The following is a 22,959-nucleotide window of genomic DNA, read 5'->3' on the forward strand; positions in this document are numbered from 1 at the left end:
TAAATAATTCAGAAAATAATTAAATCTGATTTTTAGAAAATATTTTAGAATTATTTATAATATAAATCAATTAATTAAATAATTAATTAATCAATTTATAAAATAAATAAATCTGATTTTTAAAATTAATAAAAATTAAAATTAAAATTAATATCCAAAAACAGATGTCAGAAATCCATTTCTGACAAAATCAGATCAAACCCGGGTTGCAAATCGGGTTGCAACTGGGTCACCAAAAATTTTTCGGGTTGGGGATGAACTCACCGGAAAATCCCCAGATTCCGGTGGGTTTCCCGGACTCCGGCGTCCCAATTCCTGGCCAAACGGACACCGTTTGGTTCCGTTTTTTATCCCAAAACATCCCAAATTACTTCCCCAATCTGTTTCAGGCCAAAATCGACCAGAAACATCCCTGCGACAATTTTTCCGATCAAAACCATCAAGAACTCCGGCCAAAAATCCATCTTCCGATTCTGTAAACCACACTTAACGTTCTATAGTGCAAATTAAAGCTAAGAACATATACAATCAAAGCCTATCATTACAAGAATCAAATATTCACAGAAATCATCGAGTTGTGTTTTGAAAATTCGACATAAACCCTAGAAATCGTACTTTGCTATCTAGGTATCGTTTCATCAATTAAACACCATGAATCAACTGTAAATCACATAACCAAGCTATTTCAATCATCAAAACATCAAAATAACCCTGAAATCAAAAAGCCCTAATTCGAACATAAACCCTAGAAATCGAAAATAAAAAACGATGCAATAAAACGTGAAATTGATGCAAGAAACAGAAAGAACAGATCAAAACCTTCAATTTGGATACTCGAATCACTTGTTTTGGTGCTGTAATCAGATCAAAATCACGACTTGAATTCCTGACCCGAACCTGTTCTTCCCGACCCGATTTCAGAGAATTTTCTGATTTTTAATTGTTAATTATGATTAATTAAATAAAAATTAGGCTATTTATAGTAGTAAAAATAATACTCCTAATTAAAATTAAGGCCCTAATTCTACACTTTTTAAAATTAATAGGCCCTTAATTTTATAATTTTTGAGTATTAAAATTTAATTTATAAATATTTTATATATACAATATATATGCCAAAAATTCCCAAAAATTGTGAATAATGCAAAAATGCAAAGAAATAATATAAATGAAAGTCCTATAATTTTATAAAAATAAAAATGTGATTGTTGACACCCAATGGGGCCCGGAAAAGTCAATTTTCGCAAAACGAGAAAATTTATAAAATATCCATATGTTCAGAATATTACGATTGTAAAAGCCATTTGATGAAAAATAAGGCCCATTATTTTATTTGAAATATTGGCTTTAAAATCATTATTTGGGTCGTAAAACGTTTGAAATAAAACCTATGAATGCATAATAAAATATCTGAAAAAAATACCTTAAAATACAGAAATGACATGGAATACATGTAACACATAACAGTTAGGGTTTATCAGATAATCACACATAAATGACATGGTAATACACATATTTTATTATAATTATGATATAAAATAAACATAAATTTCCCAGTCATTACATCCTTCCCCCCTTAAAAGGATTCTGTCTTCAAAATCTTCTATGAAAACAAATGAGGGTATTTCTCTAACATTTCGCTTTCAAGTTCCCAGGTTGATTCTTCAACCATAGGATTTCTCCACAGCACTCGCACTAAATATACAGACTTATTTCTCAACACTTTCTCTCGCCGATCTAAAATTCTTACCGGCTGTTCTACAAAAGACAAATCATGTTGGATTTCTATCGGCTCATACTCTATTACATGCCTAGAACCAGGATTATATCGCTTAAGCATTGACACGTGAAACACATTGTGAATATGCTGCATATGAGGCGGTAAAGATAATTCGTATGCAACTTTTCCCACTTTCTTCAAAATTTCAAACGGTCCAACGTATCGTGGTTTCAATTTACCCTTATTGCCAAATCTGGTTAATCCTTTCCATGGCGATATTTTGAGTAGTACGTTTTCTCCTTCCTGATAGTCCATATCTTTCCTGGCTTGATCTGCATATTTGCGTTGCCTGTTTTGCGCTGCATCGAGTCGTTTTTGAATGAGTTCAATCTTTTCTTTCGTCTGTTGAATTAATTCTGGACCCAAAATTTTGTGTTCTCCAACTTCATCCCAATGTACTGGTGGTCTGCATTTCCTCCCGTATAATGCTTCATACGGTGGCATTCTAATGCTGGCGTGATAGCTGTTATTATAAGAAAATTCCACCAGAGGTTGATGTTCATCCCAGCTGCCTTCAAAATCGATCGCGCAAACTCGTAACATGTCTTCAATCGTTTGGATAGTTCTTTCACTTTGCCCATCAGTTTGTGGATGATAAGCGGTACTCATGTTCAATTTAGTTCCAAGGCATTCGTGAAATTGTCTTCAAAATCTTGAGTTGAAACGAGGATCTCGATCGGACACGATAGATATTGGAACTCCATGTCACATTACAATCTCTTTGAAATACAAGTGCACTAGTTTGTCGAGTGAAAATCTTTCGTTGATTGGTAGAAAATGTGCTGACTTGGTGAGTCTGTCAATGATTACCCATATCGCATCATGATTTGCCTTTGTCCTTGGTAGTCCTACTACAAAATCCATCGCTAAATGTTCCCATTTCCATTCTGGAATGTCTAATGGTTGTAATAATCCGCTCGAACATTGATGTTCCGCTTTAACTCGCTGGCATGTGTAGCATTTACTCACTCATTCAGCTATTTCCTTCTTCATGTTCGGCCACCAAAAGTTCTCCTTTAGATCGCGATACATTTTTGTGCTTCCTGGATGAATGGAATACTTTGAATTGTGCACATCTCGCATTATTTCTTCTTTTAATTCTGCCACGTTAGGGATCCAGATTCTCGACGTAAAGCTTAAAATTCCTTCATTATCTTTCTGAGTTGTGATCTCTTCTCCCATCAGGTCGTCATCTTGACTCATCACTTCATCTTGACAGCGGCGAATCTTTTCTAACAACTCCGGTTGGAAAGTCATAGTGTAGATAGCTTCTGCAGATTCATTAGGAATACGAATCTCAATTTCCAATTTGTCGAATTCCTTGGTTAATTCTTCACATGAAGTTAACCGATTTAATCTTTCTTTCCTGCTCAGCGCATCTGCTACAACATTTGCTTCCCTGGATGATAACTGATCGTGACATCGTAATCCTTTATCAATTCCATCCATCGACGTTGTCGCATGTTCAGTTCCTTTTACGTAAAGATATACTTCAGACTTTTATGATCCGTGTAGATTTCACATTTTTCACCGTAGAGATAATGTCTCCAAAGCTTCAACGCAAATACGATCGCTGCTAATTCCAGATCATGAGTGGGATATTTCTGCTCATGAGGTTTAAGTTGTCTCGAAGCATATGCGATGACGTTACCGTGCTGCATCAATACACATCTTAGCCCGCGATATGAAGCGTCGCTGAAAATAACGAAATTTCCTAGCTCGTCTGGCAACACAAGTACCGGTGCGGTTACTAACCGATTTTTCAACTCTTGAAAACTTTCTTCACACTTATCATTCCATTCAAACTTTTCACTTTTTCGAGTCAACTTGGTCAGCGGCGTTGCTATCTTCGCAAAATCTTTGACAAACCTTCGATAATATCCTGCCAATCCCAAGAAACTTCGAACTTCTGTCGGCGTCTTTGGTCTTTCCCAATTTAACACAGCTTTAATCTTCGCTGGATCGACTTGGATGCCTTCTCTACTAATGATATGCCCTAGAAATTGTACTTCTCTTAACCAGAATTTACATTTCGAAAATTTTGCATATAGTTGTTCTTTCCTCAGAATTTCCAAAGCTATCCTCAAGTGTTCCACATACTCTTCTTCCGTCTTGGAATAAATCAAGATGTCATCGATGAATACAATCACGAATTCATCCAAATATTTCTTGAATACTCTGTTCATCAAATCTATGAATGCTGCTGGCGTATTTGTCAAACTGAATGCCATTACCAAAAACTCGTAATGTCCATATCTCGTGTGAAACGCAGTCTTGGGAATATCTTCAACTTTAATCTTCAATTGATGATAGCCTGATCGCAAATCTATCTTTGAAAACCATGCAGCTCCTTTTAGCTGGTCGAACAGATCATCGATTCTCGGTAAAAGATACTTGTTCTTAATAGTGAGTTTATTCAACTCCCGATAGTTGATGCATAATCGCATGCTGCCATCCTTCTTCTTTACAAATAACACCGGTGCACCCCATGGGGATACACTAGGTCGTATGATGCCTCGGTCTAGAAGATCTTGCAGTTATGTTGACAATTCCTTCATTTCGACTGGAGCCATTCGATATGGAGCTTTCGAAACTGGTTCTGTGCCTGGTGCTAGATCAATCGTGAACTCGATTTCTCGATCTGGCGGTAATCCTGGAAGCTCATCTGGAAAGACGTCTGGAAACTCGCATACAACTGGAATGTCTTCTATTCTAGGACTTCCTCTTTCAGTATCTAACACGTAAGCTATGTACGCCTCATATCCTTGTCGAAGCAATCATTTAGTCTGTATCACAATAAGAAATTTCTTCCGCTGTTTTTCGCCTTTGAATATTACCGTTGCATTTTCCGCAGTTCGCAATTTGACTCTCTTATTCGCGCAATCTATCTGAGCATTATGACAGGCCAACCAATCCATTCCCAAAATGACATCGAATTCTCCTAGCTTAAAAGAAATTAAGTCTACAGAAAAATGACGTCCGGCTATTTCTATATCACACGCAGAACATACTCGATCTACTAGAACTTGGTCATCATTCGCTAATTTTATAATTAACATTTCGCCCAACCATTCGATTTCACAATGTAACTTATCAAGAAATTCTTCAGAAATAAATGAACGAGTAGCTCCAGAATCAATTAATACTTTTGAACTTACGGAATTCACCAAAAGCGTACTTGCAATAACACTCGGACTCTGCACCGCTTCTTTCATGGTCATGTTATAAGTTCTTGCTTTGGGTTGATTAGGCGGCGGCGGAGGTAATGCTAACACTCTCGGAACACTGGCTGCCATAGCTGGTCCTTTGCAATTTCTGGAGATATGCCCTTTCTTTCCACACTGGAAACAAGTCATTTTTGTTGTTCTACCTGTTGGAAATTCGTTAGAATAATGCCCTTTCTGCTTACACCGATAACACGTTACATCCCTTTTGATACATACACCAGTATGCTTTCGATTACATGTCTTGTAGTACGGCACTAGAACTCTGACCATTCCCTGCTGACTGGAGGTTTGGAAACGATTACCTGCTTTCTGTGGACCTTGTCCTATCCTTTTAAAATTCAAATTTTCCCGAGCTTGGAATCCCGACTTTCTGCTGGAGCGATCTTGGAAACTTCCCTGTCCCTTGTCTTGCTGAGATCTTTCACTTTCCCCTTCTATAATCAAAGCTTTCTGAACTATGGCGGTATACGTCGTTAATTCGAAAACTGCAACTTGGCCACGAATCCATGGTCGTAACCCTTCTTGAAACCTTTGAACTAGCTTCTCTTCAGTGTCAACCTGTTCTGGAACAAACCTAGCCAACTCAGTGAATTTGGCTTCATACTCTGCCACGGACATATTTCCCTGCTTCAGTTCTAGAAACTTAATTTGCATTTGATTCTTCACATAGCGAGGAAAATGCTTTTCTAAAAACAACTCTTTAAACCTATCCCATGCAATAACTTCTTCACCCTCTAAGGCCTTTTTAGATTCCCACCAATAATTCGCCTCTCCTTTCAACAAGTAACTAGCAAAATCTGTCTTCTGGTCCTCACCTATCTTCACTAGTGCGAACGCTTTCTCTATTTCTTTTAACCAGGTGGTAGCTTTAATAGGATCAGTAGACCCTTCAAATTCTGGAGGTTTAACTGACTGAAACTGCTTAAAAGTAACAACAGGTAATACTTGTGGTAATTGAGGCTCAGGACGAGGTGGCGGTTGTAACATTTATTGTTGTATCTGCTGTTGCTGATGTTGCATCTGCTGCTGCATCATTACCATCTGTTGTTGCATCAGATGGAACATTTGGTTCATGGTCTCATTAGTCTGGTATTCGGAATTACTGTTAGAGGTCTCAGCCCTAGTCTTTCTTTTTGGTGCCATCTTCTTCTGATAATAAAACAAGTGGTATTTATTTAACAGTTTAATAAACAATTGACAATATGTAAGGAAAACAATTTATCCTGTATTAATAACATGGTTTATTTAAAGAAAACAGTTGCTGAATGTAAAGACTGGAAATGTAAACAGTTAAATAAAATAATTGTTCTCTCTTTTTTTCAACAGGAATTATAATATGGAAAACTGTAAAGTGAAAGTAAATGCTGTAAAACTGTAAAGGCTGAAATTTAAATAAAAGAAATTGAAAAAGTTCATCTTATATATATGTGACACCAGCTTCAGGTGTAAATGCTTGATACAAAAAGTCTCGGGCTACTGGTCATCACTACGACTACAAGTCACACTATCGCTACAAGTTAAACTACTACTACAAGTTAAACTACTGATACACACATACACACTACTCACTATGTTATACTATGTTGCCTCTATATACATATGTACTCTGGAGTCACTGTCTCAAACTATCCCTGCCTCAAAACCCAGGCAGAATACGCCTAAGCTCCTCTCTAAGTGCCTGGACCAAAGTCTGTGCCAAGCGGAAAAACCAATAGAACTCTGCAAAAGAAGGAGGTCCATCATGAGTCAAATCATCCAGCTCCCAAGTAGCACTCATCAACACTGATTGTAATCGCTGTCTCATATAATAATCCGGCTGTAGGGCCGCTAACGGTCCTCTGTCCCTCTGATCAAACAGATGCATAATCTCCCGACACTGTGCCCGCCAATACTCCATATCATCCCTCATAACTCTATACTCATGGTATGGTACCATATGCGGCTGAGCAACCTGACCTACTGACTCCTGAGAAGGAACCCTCGGAATACCTGCACCCTGCTGTGGTAAACCTAACTGTAGATCCACATCATGCTCTCCCATCCCCTCGACTGAAATCATCTGAATTATGTCCGGCTCTGGGGCATGCACTGGTATAGGAGGTAACAATGGTGGTGGTGGTAACTCCTGCTCAATACCTGGTATAAACTGGTGCTCAACTGGTAAAGGAACCATCGTCTCAAAGAACTCAAAAGGATCAAACATCTCTATGGGGTCATGAACTATCCCCTGAACTGGTGGTACCGGCTCCTGTGGCAATGGTGGTGGAGGTGGTAGAGGAGGAAACATATACTCAGATACTAGAGGTATAACTGGTGCTGCTGACCCAGTGACTGTCCTCTCGGAAGATGCAGAATAACCAGAAGATGCCATCTGATAATGTACCAAAGAATAGAAAAGGTCACTAACAATCCTAAGATTTTTACTTCCCTATTCTAATCTGACCTAAATCCTAACACTATTCTTCCTAATTTGACTATCCCTATCTTATGTGATCTCCCTATCATATCTTAATCCTAATGTTTTTGTTTTCAGGGACCAAACCTACAACTCTTATGCCAAAGCTGTAACGCCCTCCAGACCCGGGGTATAAGTCTGGGGGTTACTAGCTAATCACCAAACCTGTACAATCTGATTAACAATTAATAAAGAAATGAAATTAAACCCCTTTAACACTAACCAGGATTTTTTTAGGTTGAAGTATGAAAACAAAAACCACTAACTACTTTTATTACAAACCAACATTCAAAGTCTCACAAACTCTCTTTATTATAAACCATTGTCTAATTCATTTTAAACTAAGTTCAACTTTTATTCAAACACAAACTATCTATCAACACTCCACCTGCTCGGGCAACTCAAAGCTTTCTTCCTGGATTGGGATCAACACCTTGGGTTTGAGAGGATCTCGAGGCTTGACCCGCTTCTTTACCACTCGAGTCCTGATTGGTTTCATATTCCTTCTTAACTGAAAACAATAAGGTGAATAATAACAAAAGGGGTAAGCCAAAAATTGCTCAACAAGTCCACAAAATATAAACAGTGTTAAAGCATTTTAAATGAATTCGTCATCCCAGGTATATCTGCAAAGATATAACCTCACGAGAATTGAAAGAAGGCCATTACTGGCAAGTACAAATGAACTAAACTGAACACAAGTTCACATCTATATTCTGCTGATCAGTCAGAATATAATGCAGATCCATATCTCAATATATAGATCCAGTCGGGTACCCAGGCACTACGGCCCACGTCGAGGCACCAGTCATCCCGGTCCTCAGGATTAAGACACACTCAATCCCAAAAATATGATTATCCAGTCCATCGCTTAGCAACCGGAACAATCGGTATGCTTTGATATATCCCAAATACCAGAATATATCAATCTCAATGCATTATCAATGGAATATGAATCAAGAATTCATAGAAACGGAGAAATCAAGAATCGAAATGAAATATGAACAAAGGAATAGCAAGTGTATATCAGTGATCAAGAACAATAATCAAGAGAATGCAAATGTGATAAGCATTTGAATCAGTATCACTATTCTGAAAGTAGAATAGGGGAAAAACTTGCCTTCTACGCGACTCACTGCAATTGAATCACTTCTGTCTATCACCTTGGACTATTACCGACTCAACTTGCCTGGCTGGCTTAGCTTCTGTTGGCAAAACAGACTGGTTAAGTCACGTCGTACTTCATTTGCATCTTGAATCGACTTCACACCGTTCCTAACATCTACCCATGCGCTTATGACCGACTCGTGTAATACATATAAGCAAGTAAGACTCAATTAACCACGTAATACACATAAGCACATAGGCACATAATCATTTTTATAGTTAAAATAATTTTTAGAACCAAAATCGACTCGCTGATCGCTCAACTGATCGTTATCTGACTCGTTTCCCATTTTTCCGGAATTTTTCGGACTCGTCTCGGCACGTAACTCGACTGATAATCAAACAAGTCACAAAATCAACTAATTTTTAGAAGAAATTAAGCTTTGATATTATTTTTAATGAAAAGGATTCATTTTTCTGAGTTAACAGGCTTTCGTTTCACGCAAAACGGACTAACGGTTGAATTATTATCAATTAAATACTGATAATTCTATTTATTAATCATTATAATTAATTATTAGTAATTCTTAAAACTCAAAAATAATTTTTAAATCATTACTTAACAAAAATCAGAATTAAAAATAATTTTTCTATAATTTTTGGAATTAAAATGAATTTATTATGATTTATTGAAAATTATTTGATTAATTATCAAAATAATTAATCATTTTTAAATAATTAATAAATAATAAATAAATAATAAATAATTCAGAAAATAATTAAATCTGATTTTTAGAAAATATTTCAGAATTATTTATAATATAAATCAATTAATTAAATAATTAATTAATCAATTTATAAAATAAATAAATCTGATTTTTAAAATTAATAAAAATTAAAATTAAAATTAAAATCCAAAAACAGATGTCAGAAATCCATTTCTGACAAAATCAGATCAAACCCGGGTTGCAAATCGGGTTGCAACCGGGTCACCAAGAATTTTCCGGGTTGAGGATGAACTCACCGGAAAATCCCCAGATTCCGGTGGGTTTCCCGGACTCCGACGTCCCAATTCCTGGCCAAACGGACACCGTTTGGTTCCGTTTTTGATCCCAAAACATCCCAAATTACTTCCCCAATCTGTTTCAGGCCAAAATCGACTAGAAATATTCCTGCAACAATTTCTCCGATAAAAACCATCAAGAACTCCGGCCAAAAATCCATCTTTCGATTCTGTAAACCAAACTTAACGTTCTATAGTGCAAATTAAAGCTAAGAACATATACAATCAAAGCCTATCATTACAAGAATCAAATATTCATAGAAATCATCGAGTTGTGTTTTGAAAATTCGACATAAACCCTAGAAATCGTACTTTGCTATCTAGGTATCGTTTCATCAATTAAACACCATGAATCAACTGTAAATCACATAACCAAACTATTTCAATCATCAAAACATCAAAATAACCCTGGAATCAAAAAGCCCTAATTCGAACATAAACCCTAGAAATCGAAATTCAAAAACGATGCAATAAAACGTAAAATTGATGCAAGAAACAGAAAGAACAGATCAAAACCTTCAATTTGGATACTCGAATCACTTGTTTTGGTGTTGTAATCAGATCAAAATCACGACTTGAATTCCTGACCCGAACCTGTTCTTCCCGACCCGATTTCAGAGAATTTTCTGATTTTTAATTGTTAATTATGATTAATTAAATAAAAATTAGGCTATTTATAGTAGTAAAAATAATACTCCTAATTAAAATTAAGGCCCTAATTCTACACTTTTTAAAATTAATAGGCCCCTAATTTTATAATTTTTGAGTATTAAAATTTAATTTATAAATATTTTATATATACAATATATATGCCAAAAATTCCGAAAAATTGTGAATAATGCAAAAATGCAAAGAAATAATATAAATGAAAATCCTATAATTACCAGAAAAATACCATGCTTATCTATATTTTATTCTGGACATATTATAATTAACATACTCTTATCCTGTCACATATAAACATCTAAATATTATTATCAATCAACAGATAATTCACCAAAATTCACATAATAATTATATATTGATAAAATAATTACACGCGATATCCCGGATATTACATCCTTCCCCCACTTAAAAGGATTCTGTCCTCAGAATCTCCTATGTAAACAGATGAGGATACTTTTCTCGCATATCACTTTCTAGTTCCCAGGTTGACTCTTCAACCTTTGGGTTTCTCCACAATTCTTTTACCAACTTTATAACTTTATTTCTCAATATCTTTTCTCTCTTTTCTAGAATCTTTATTGGATTCTCTATATATGATAAATCTGCCCGAAGTTCTATCGGCTCATACTCGATAACATGCCTAGAATCTGGATTATATCTCTTAAGCATCGATACCTAAAAAAACATTATGAATGTGCTCCATGTGCGAGGGTAACACCAATTCGTATGCTACCTTGCCGACACATTTCAAAATTTCAAAAGGTCTGACGTATCGAGGACTCAGCTTTCCTTTCTTTCAGAATCTCGATAATCCGTTCCAGGGTGACACTTTTAGTAACACTAGATCTCCGTCTTCAAATTCCATATCTTTTTTGGACTGGTCTGCATATTTCCTTTGACGATTTTGCGCTGCAATTAACCTTTTCTGGATGACTTCCACAATTTCTTTTGTTTGCTGCACCAACTCGGGTCCAAGTATCTTACGTTCTCCAACTTCATCCCAATGCACTGGTGATCGACATTTGCGTCCATAAAGAGCTTCATAGGGAGGCATTCCGATACTGGCGTGATAACTGTTATGGTAAGCAAATTTAACTAAGGGTAAATGCTCATCCCAATTTTCTTCAAAATCAATGGCAAACATACGTAACATGTCTTCAATTGTTTGGATTATTCTCTCGCTTTGGCCGTCCGTCTGCGGGTGATAAGCCGTACTCATATTCAACTTAGTTCCCAAGCATTTTTGAAAACTTCTTCAAAATCTTGAATTGAATCGTGGGTCTCGATCAGATATAATAGACACAGGGACTCCGTGACGAACTACTATTTCCTTCAAATATATGTTAACCAATTTGTCCAATGAAAATATTTCGTTGATAGGCAAGAAGTGAGCTGACTTGGTTAGTCTGTCCACTATAACCCAATTAGCGTCGTGGTTCACTTTCGTTCTTGGTAATTCAACTATGAAGTCCATAGCAATGTGCTCCCATTTCCACTCTGGAACCTCTAGTGGTTGCAACAATCCTCTTGGTCTTTGGTGCTCGACCTTAACCCTCTGACATGTAATAACATTTGCTGACCCATTCCGCAATTTCTCTCTTTATGTCTGTCCACCAATAATTCTCTTTTAAATCTCTGTACATCTTGGTACTTCCTGGATGGATGGAATACCTTGAGTTGTGAGCCTCTTGTAGAACTTCATTCTTCAATTCTGTCACAGGTGGAATCCAAATTCTTGAAGAAAATCTGACAATACATTGTTCATCCTTTTGAGTGCATAACTCTTCTCCAACCAAATGATTGATATCCTGATCCATTATTTCCTCTCGATATTTTCTTATCTTCTCTAATAATTCTGGCTGAAACGTCATACTATACATCTTTGCTTCATCAGGCTTACAAATTCTGACTTCCAATTCCAATTTCTGAAATTCCTTGTATAATTCCTCGGGTATTGTCAACACGTTTAGTCTTTCCTTTCAGCTTAACGCGTCATCTACCACATTCGCTTTTCCTGGATGATAGTTAATTGTGCACTCATAGTCCTTGATCAGCTACAACCATCGTCTTTGTCTTATGTTAAGCTCCTTTTGCGTGAATATGTACTTTAAATTTTGTGATCTGGATAGATCTCACATTTTTCTCCATATAGATAATGTCTCCAAATTTTCAAGGAGAATATTATCACTGCTAGTTCTAAGTCATGAGTAGGATACTTCTGCTCATGAGGTTTCAGTTATCTCGACGCATATGCAATAACTTTATCATGCTGCATCAAAACAAAACCTAATCCCTTATGAGGAGCATCACTATAGATTACAAAATTCCCTTGATCATCTAGAAGTGACAAAACAGGTGTTCTGATCAATCTCTTTTTTAATTCTTGAAAACTTTCTTCGCACTTCTCGTTCCATATAAACTTCTCACTTTTCCTGGTAAGCCTTGTCAAAGGCGTCATAATCTTTGAGAAATCTTGCACAAATCTTCGGTAATATTCCGCTAATCCCGAGAAACTCCTCACTTCTGTTGGTGTTCTTGGCCTTTCCCAATTTATAACAACTTCAATCTTTGCTAGGTCCACTTTGATTCCTTCATTACTTACTACGTGCCCTAGAAATTGAAATTCTTGTAACCAAAACTCACATTTCGAAAACTTTGCATACAACTTCTTCTTTCTTAAAATTTCCAAAGCTGTCCTTAAATGTTCCGCGTGATCTTCTATTAACTTGGAGTTTATCAAAATATCATCGATAAATATTCCTTGAAAATTCTGTTCATCAAGTCCATAAATGCTGTTGGGGCATTGGTCAATCCAAAAGACATCACTAAGAATTCGTAATGACCATATCTTGTTCTGAAAGTTGCCTTTGGTATATCTTCAGGTTTAATCTTTAATTGGTGATATCCTGATCTCAAGTCAATCTTAGAGAAATATTTGGTTCCTCTCAGCTGATCAAACAAGTTGTCGATTCATGGTAGTGGATACTTGTTCTTAATCATAAGCTTATTGAGTTCTCGATAATCGATGCATAACCTCATACTTTCGTCCTTCTTCTTAATAAATAATATCGGTGCACCCCATGGGGATACACTGGGTCAAATTACTCCTTTTTCCAATAACTCTTTCAACTGCTTTGCCAATTCCTTCATTTCCACTGGCGCCATTCTGTACAGGGCCTTAGATAATGGTTCCGTTCCAAGTGCTAGGTCGATCACAAACTCAATTTCTCTATCTGGAGGAAGTCCTGGTAATTCATCTGGAAACACGTCTGGAAATTCATTTACCACTGGAATTTCTTCCAGTTTTGCTGGCTCCTGACTTCTATCTATCACATACGCAATGAAATGCTCACATCCTTGTTGTAGTAACTTCTTATCTTGAATCATCGTCAAGAACTTCTTCACTTATCTCTGACCTCTAAACGTCACCACTTTCTCGTCTGGCATCTTTAAGATTACTTTCTTATTACGACAGTCTATCTGAGCATCGTGCTTAGATAGCCAGTCCATTCCTAAAATAACGTCAAACTCTCCTAACTTAAACGGTATCAAATCAGCAGCAAACTTATTTCTAAAAATCTCAATCTCACGGCTCTTACACACTTGATTAACCGATACACGTTCCTGATTTTCTAATTCTACCGTCATAATTTCACTTAGCAATTCAATTGGACAATTCAACTTATCAACAAAATCTTGAGAAATAAATGATCGAGTTGCTCCCGAAGTTACTAGCACCTTTGCACATAAAAAATTTATAGTAAGTGTACCTGCCACAATATCAGCATCCATGATAGCATCTTTCACAGACATATCATAAACTCTAGTCTGGGAGGTTCATTCACTACTGGAGGGGCTCCCATGATTCACAGTGTATTATTGACTGGAACTGGTGCCTTACAATCCTTTGCTATGTGTCCTGACTTTACGCACTTGAAACAGGTATACCCAATTGCTGGAACTTTTCCTGCCTGATTCCTTGTAGGCCCTTGTTGGTGGGCTCCCTGGCTAGCTGATTACGGCACTCCCTTGAATAATGCCTCCTCTTATTGCATCTGTAGCAGACCACATTCAACTTGTTGAAAACTCCGCCATGCTTCTTTCCGCAGACTTGACAATCTGGTATAGTTGGCCTCTGCTGGGCTGGCTGGTTTCCCGTGGCTGGACGGTTATCTTGGCCTCCGTTGCCTGTATTCTGCCTGTTAAAACTTACCCTTCCTCTGGTTGAAATTTGGTAACTTTCCTTCCTGGGACTGTCCTTCACTTCCCTCAAACTTCCTCTTCTTACCTTCTTTCTCCTTCTGAGACATTTCACTTTCCGTCTCCGCAATCATAGCCTTTTGTAAAATCCCGCATACATGTCCAACTCAAATATGGTCACCTTCCCTCGGATCCATGACTTGAGTCCTTGCTAGAACCTCTTGGCTTTCTTCCTGTTATTGTCCACATACGATGGTACAAACCTTTACAATTCCTCAAACTTACTTTCATAATCTGCCACTGACATACTCCCCTGCTTAAGCTCCAGAAATTTCAATTCCATTTGATCCTGAATGAACTGAGGGAAATACTTTTCGAGAAACAATTCCTTGAATCTCTCCCACATAACATCATTTGTACCTTCCAACACTTTGACAGTATCCCACCTGCAGGTGGCTTCATTCTTTAAGTAGTAACTTGAAAACTCAGTTTTCTGCTTCTCTTTCACCTTGACTAAGGCAAATGCCTTCTCAATCTCTTTCAACCAGACCCATGCCTCAATAGGATCTACAGAACCTTTAAACTCTAATAGATTCACCACCTGAAAGGTCTTAAAGGTTACCTGAGGATCAGTCTGTCTCTGCTGTTGTTGAGTCAGGTGGACTGTCTGTTGGGCCAAGATCTGAAGAATTTGGGCTATAGTTGGGTCTATGAGACCTGGATTGGCATTCTGGTTATTTTTGTCTTGGGTATTGTTGTTGTTGTTGGTTTCTTCATTCTGGTTGGTGGAACGGGTATTTCTTCTGGGAGGCATTTTATTTAAAGGATCAAATAACTTATTTAGCCTTTAAATCAAATCCTTTTTATGAAAAGATTTCTTAAAACCGAAACATCTCTTTTTGAAGACATTTCCAATCATAATGTAAACAGTTAAGGGAAAAAGGGTACATGTTATCACAAGAGTTTATAACTGGTGTAGTAAGATAAAACAGGTACAGTAAAGTAATGACAATGCTGGAAAAAGGAGAGGTACCGATATATATCAAAGTTTGGTTATGACGACTGAGAATTTTTTGACGTAATTAAGTCAATAAAGTATGTGTTATGTGACGTGATTATAATTATATGACTAAGTGCTGATTAATTATCTTTTCTGTATATTAGAGTATAGGAGCGTAGATAAAAACGTTCCAATTTAAAGAGTCAGCTTAGAAGTTAAACTGTGGTGTCGGGCCGTCAGGTAGAACGGAACCCGTCCTAATAAGGAGTTAAAGAATATAAAATGTGAATTATGTATGATTGAATGAAATGAATGTGTAAATAAAGTATTCGTCCTAAGTGACGTGTTGATTGATAATGATAATGAGAACCGTAATTGAAACGCTGAGCGTCGGGCCGTCAGGCTGAACGTGACCCGATACGCGTAGAAAAGGATAAAAGATTAAAGAGGGATAAATGCTATGATCAGACCTGAGTCGTTATGTGATTATATATGTGAGATTGTTGTCTGTGTGCATGGCTATGTGTTCTATGACAATTTTTATGAATTTTAAAGGGATTATATGATTTAAATAAAGGTTTAATTAACCTTCACGCATTTTTATAAAATCATTCGAGTAAGATAAAAACATGGGATTTGTTCTGATATCTTCTTAGTAGTCCCAGAGACTTTTTAAAAACGATGAGTGGATTTATTTGATGGTCTTTGCATTTTTAAATTAATTTTATGTGGGAAATGTTATAATTAGAGCGAGCTTGCGAAATTCATATAAAATCTACCGTCTGCTCAAAAACCTATTATGGGTAATGGTTAAAAAGCTAATTTCAAGGCCTACGTATTAAAATTGTCATTTTCAATAATTCTCGACTTCCCGAGAGAGATATATTTTATATTTAAATTTTGTTGCATTTGAGTAACAAGAAAAGGGACAATGAGCATAAAATGGAATTAGTATATTACAAGTTTGCCCTTGTTTTTAGTGGTATATAAACCCACTTCCCTTCCCCCCTTTTTTTTTCCTCCCGTGCACCCACTTTCCCCTTCTCTTTTCTTTTCTTTCTCTCTCGAACACTCTCACTCTCTCTCTTGGTTCTCCATCTCTCATCTTTCTCACTTGCATGCAACCCTCAAAACTTACTCAAACTCAAAGATATTGCTACCTTTAGTCTTTATCTTCGGTATACTTCTCGATTCCCATTTGCATGTAAGTGTTTATAAGAGTTTTGTTGATTAATCACTATGGTGGTGTTCAAGGAAATTAATTTCTTGAAACATAACTATAAGAGTGATTTCAAGAAATTTTGGGGTCATAAACTCGAGAGGAGACCCGTTATGGGCTCTCTCAAGTTCGACCACCACCGGCTATGATCCAAAGGAGAGCCGGTGGAGTTTCTATGATATGATAATTTGATTTTTAAGCTTTGCATGTTATGGTTTCTTGAAAGCTCGAAAAAGGGTTTTGTTTCTTTTGTTGAAACTCGAATGTGTGATTGATAAAATGGTTGCATTGATTGTTTTAGGAAGTAAATGGATGTGTGTAAGTGATTGTTGTTTAGAAAATCAAAAATTAAGGTTTGCATGTGAGTTTTAATTCGGCTTTATGCTAATTAGAAAGAGGAATTGGATTTGATGAGTTGGTCTTAGTAAACACTAAGCTTATATAGCCTAAAAAGTGATTGCATGTTAGTTTTAAAGAAGATCAAGTTGTGCATGTCAATGTTTAGTCCTTGAGCTGTGAATTTGAGTCTTGCCGAATGGAAAATGACTTTAAAAAGGGATTAATTTGATGATTAAGTGAATGCATGATGATTGAATGGATTGATTAAGTTGAAGTCACTAGGTAATGCATGATTTGGTGTTTAAATGAATGGAATGATCTGGTAAAGGATTAAAACAAGTGGGAAATGTGATATATAACCTTGCATGTCAAAATTGAATCTTGCATGTTTGATTTATGGAAAACCCGAATGGGTCTTAGGAGTAAAAAAAAAGAGGAATTAAGATGGTTTTGTCAATTATCTTAATGGCTAGTGAGAACTTGATTGCATATAAATATTGAGTGGTTTTTATTTTCGAATTTTGATAATTAAAAGAAAGTGTTGATTTCGATTTTTAATGTGTTTATGATTCGGATTTTTGATAAAAAAGGATGAGGTTAAGTGAGTAAATGACTCTTGTGATTTGCATTAGTTATGCATGATTATATGAGATTGAAATTGAATATATATGGTTGTGTTTTGTATGTATGGTTCGAATTAAGGAATAAAAGAAAAAGGAAATTAAATCGTTTGTTATTAAGAGCTATAATGGATAGCTATGGTCGTAAAAGAGTTATATTAGTGTGATTTGAGAAATAGCTAAGGTTGAGCAAGTACGCTTTGATTGTTAAGTGTATAAGGATATAAAAGTTGCGAGAAAAGGGTTATGCTATATGCTATGTGCTATGTGCTTATGTGTATAAGCTATAATCGTATACTCGAGTCAAAGATATAATTGAGTTATCGTATTGAGTGATCGTTCCGGGAACGAGAGTTGAGAATCTGATTAAGGTTTTGGTTTTGGATTGTAGATTCGGAGCGTGAGGTCATTCAGGCTAGGAAAGGAAAGGATATACTAGGTGGCAGTAGTTCAACCTTCAGGAAAGCAAATTCGGGCAAGTAACTCTGATTACTTGTGTAAATGGTTATAAAGAGAATGTTGTTCATACCATGTAGAGTATTGAACTGTTTAATTATGAAACCTTGATATTGATTTGAGATACCCTGGCTTTGTTCTTGATAAACTGTTATTGATAAGCTTAATGATTCAACCCTTTGATAATCTGTCCATTATGTTCAAGTTATCTATTATGCCATGGATTATATTCAACCCTCTAATTATCCTTGTTAACCCTGTTTAATGATACCCTGTTTTCCTGATCACCCCATCGATCCCTAAACAGATGTTGATCCTTCTAACTTAAGTGCCTTGTTATCCTTGATACAAAATCCTTATGAATTGTTCCTTGTTTATCTTTGAATCACTCCCTGAACTTTGTTTCCTCTAAATCTGACTTAAGAATGAGTTTCGACTTGAAAGAGTCTGAATGATTTCATATTCTTGGTAATGATAAAATGAGTTTTAGAAAACCTATTTGTTTTTCCAACTCAAGTTTTTCCAAATGAATTCCTGATGGATTGGATTGGGACATAAGAGGCTAGTGGGACTAGTCCAGTCATGGTAAGAGGCTAGCGGGGCTAGTCCAATTTAAGGCTGAAATTATGCCGATTGGTACCTTAAAGACCGGATGGAGGTCGGTACGGGCTGATCACCCGTATTATAATAAAATGGAAAGATAAAGTGATCCAATCAAGGGTTCTAATTGGTTATTTAAAAGGGAACTGAAACTTTCTGTTCAGTAAATTGATTCTTGAAAATGAAAATAGTTTTGAAAAGAGTTGATTATGTTAATGTGAAGCTTAAAGCTCAAGAACCCTGATTCTTGCATTTGTTGATCATATGATTGATTCCCTATAATGAAATACTGTTGCTTTCCTCTATTGAAAGATTTATTCTGGTCCTTTAATGATTTGTGACGAATGTCGGCTTTCGTCCTGCTTTTGAGCCGTGTTCCTTGAAAGCCCCATATTATACTTCAAAACCTTTCCTTAACCCAAAAGCTGGAAATCTTCCACCTAGATCAAATAAAGTAGAATGCCCTGAGATTGGTAAAGCATATTGTGAATTGATATTGTAGAACTGTTGTATAGTTACTTGCTGAGTTTTATACTCATTTGTTTTGTTTTAATCTAACCATGGTAGTTAAGCAAGAAGATGGCCAGGCTTAGGCGCACTGCTCGTAAGAGCGTACCTGGTGGTCCCTACCGTGTTGAGGGCTTCCGGTTGCCAGAGCAGGTAGTGGTATTTGTGAGTGAGCTCGCGCCTAGAAGGAAATGTTTAAAGATATAATGGGTTATCTGTCGGTTCCCAGCCGGAATCGATATTGTTTATTTAGTAATATTTTGGGTTTGTAAGTTATATGTTATGATTGGTAGTTGTAATCTTGTATCATACTTTATCCTGTTGATCCTGTTAGTAGTTAATCGGGGTTTATGCTTATTTAATTCTAGATTAGAGGTGTGTGAGTCCTCATTTCCTAACCCCGAGATTGAGGGCGTCACAAGTTGGTATCAGAGCTACAGGATCTAGTCCCTGAGACAAGTTAGGAAGGGGTATTTTGGGAATATATCTTTATCGCGAGAAAGTTCGACTCATATAGAGTTGAGTTAGACTATTAGGTATGGTCTAAAGAAAGTGTTTATTGGTGAAGTAGAAACTAGAGTTAGGGTGTGAGTTAGCTGGAAGCTTTATTTAACCCTAACATTATTTCCTGGTTGCTGTTTTATGTTTTCTCTCAGGATCCTAGTAGTGGTAGTGACTCAGACTCAGAGATTAGTTTGACTGGTACCCCTGTGGACCCCATTCCACCCTCTCTAGAGGAGCATGTGTATGTTAGTTCAGACCCAGAGGAGGACCCTTCTGAGAGTAGTGAGATCCCTATGCAGATTTCACCCTTGAGGCCAGATTCAGAGACCCCTGCCCTGAGCCAGAGTCCGAGATGCCTAAGACTGATCCTGTCAGTGTTGGTGGCAAGTTAGCCCAGGATCGAGACATTGTGTACTCCCGCATTCCTGAGTTGGGAGCTTTGGTGGATAGGTTGATTCGAGATTCTAGGTAGAGGACTTCAGTAGTGATGGAGGAGTGGAGAGCTTGGATTCAGTTGGTGGAGCAGATTTCCAGGAGGAGATTGGATGAGGGACCATCCACTAGTGATGCTGATGCTGAGGCCCAGAGGCTGCATAAGATCATTCGATGGATGTTGGTTGTGTTGAGAGAGATTCTAGATGATTAAACGGGACTATTGGTTGAGCCCGTAGATTGTTGTTTTTTTCAGCGCCGGTAGGCTTTGGGATACTTGGTCAGATGTCGGGATCCCTTTTTCATTTATTTTGTTGTATTTTAGATGTGTATCGTAGTAGTAGTTGTTGGAAGTTAGGGGTAGATAGGGGGATATTTTCCAGTTTTTCCTCTGTTTAACCCTGCTATATTATTGTACCTTATTTCAGAACCTGTGACAGCCAGAACTATCTTTATGTACCCTTTGTTTAAAAAAATCCATTGTCTTGCTTTCCATTGTGCACCCTAATTATCTCATAAACTGTTCTCAATACCATGTTTTAATACAACCATGTTTTTGTATAACCATGTTTAAAGCTCATAAAACCCTATTCTGTGCCATGATAAAACAACACTGATATGAGAATTATGTAGTAATAGGATTGCATGTGCAAATTGGGTAAAACTTAAAACCCACAAAATAGATTTTATAGAAACTGTTGTTGTATATATGCCATGCCATCGTATTGCTAAATAATTGCTCTATCAGGTTTGTAAGAAATGGCCAACTCACCAGATCATCAAGAAGAAGAAATTCCCACCCAAGACCCAGAAGTAAACCCAGAAACCACCATGATGAGCAGACTTGCTCAGCTTTTGCAACAACCTGTGGCCCCTAAAGTTGGAAACTTTAAGCACTTTCAATATGTTCATCCCCCAGAGTTCTTAGGTTTGCCAGACCCGATTAAAGCGCAGTCGTGGTTGAGAGAAATGGAAAAAGCTTTTGAGTTAGCAGAAGTTAAGGACGATAAGAAAGCTCAGTATGCAAGTTATTATCTGAATGATGAGGCAAGTTTCTGGTGGGAGTCTTCAAAGGCGTTGTTGGAAGGCAAAGACTTATATTGGGAGAAATTCACCGAGATGTTTCTAGAGAAGTATTTACCAAGCTATATGCAAGTCCAGTTGGAAATGTAATTTCTAGATCTTAGACAAGAGGATATGTCAGTAGCGGAATATGAAGTGAAGTTTTCGGAATTGTCTAGATTCGTACCTGAGTACGTGAATACAGAGGCGAAGAAGGCTAAGAGGTTCCAGCAGGGACTTAAGCCGTGGATTAGGAGCCAAATAGCAATGTTGGAGATCAAGAATTATGCTGCTTTGGTTCAAAAAACAATGATAGTGGAAGGTGAGTGAGAAGCTGCAAGAAGAGAAAATGAAGGAAGAAAAAGGAAGTTTGAAAGCTCTGAGCAAAAGCAAGGAAGCTCGAAGTTTAGAGGGAAGTTTGGGAAGAATGGTGGAGGTCAGAACCAAAAGTTCCAGAAGTTTAAACCCGGCAACGGAGCTCAGAAGAACCGCTTCCAGAAAACTGGACAACCGGGGAAGGATAGCAGACCCTAGATTCAAGAATGCAGGAATTGTGGAAAGAGACACCCGAGAAGGTGTAATAAGCTGGATATAACGTGTTTTAAGTGCAACCAGAAGGGGCATTATTCTTCAGAATGCCCAAGTGGAGCGAGGAAGCCTGATTCGGCTTGTTTCAAGCGTGGTAAAGTGGGCCATATGGCCAGGAATTGCAAGGAGCCTGTTCAGAAGGCTAATGTTCTTAGAATTGCTGGACCGCCGTCTCTCCCAGCACCATCAGCTCAACCTAGAGCTAGGACCTTTAACATGACGATGAAAGATGCGGTGCAAGATGTGGACGTGGTAGCAGGTATGCTTGTTATTAATTCAGTAGAAGTAAAAGTTTTGATGGATTCTGGAGCAAGTAGATCTTTTATCTCTGAAAGTATTCTTGATAAGTTTAATTGTGTTGCGTACCCTCTAGAACCTAATTTGATTATAGAGGTAGCCCATCAAGAGAAAGTTATTGCTAGTAAGATTTGTCCTGATTATAATGTGACTATAGAAGGTCGGCACTTTTCTTCTAACTTAATTCCCTTTAAGTTAGGAGAATTTGAGGTCATACTAGGAATGGATTGGTTGTCAAACCATGAAGCGCAAATAGAATGTAAAAGTAAAAAGGTGAAGTTAAAAACCAAGGATGGTGAAGAAGTGATATTTAAAGGAAAGAGGCAAGAGAAGAAATTTCTAACGGCTATTGAGGCAAGAATATTAATACATCAAGGATGCGAAGTTTATTTGGCTCATGTTGTGGATGTGGAGAAAGAATCTGTAAGGATCGAGGATATTCCGGTAGTAAGCGATATTCTGGATGTATTTCCTGATGAATTTCCTGGACTACCTCCAGACAGAAAGATTGAGTTTACGATTGATTTGGCTCCTGGAACGGAACCAGTGTCAAAAGCTCCCTATCGCATGGTGCCGGTCGAGATGGAGGAATTGGCAGCCCAGTTGCAAGAATTGTTAGATAAAGGAGTGATCTGACCGAGTGTATCCCTGTGGGGCGCACCGGTGTTATTTGTAAAGAAAAAGGATGGAAGTATGAGGTTGTGCATTGATTACCGCGAACTGAATAAGTTGACGATCAAGAATAAATACCCTCTACCACGGATCGATGACTTGTTTGACCAGTTAAAAGGAGCTTCATGTTTCTCGAAGATTGATTTAAGATCTGGGTATCATCAG

The sequence above is a fragment of the Apium graveolens genome, chromosome 3, assembly GCF_009905375.1.
Source record: "Apium graveolens cultivar Ventura chromosome 3, ASM990537v1, whole genome shotgun sequence".
NCBI lineage: Eukaryota > Viridiplantae > Streptophyta > Magnoliopsida > Apiales > Apiaceae > Apium > Apium graveolens.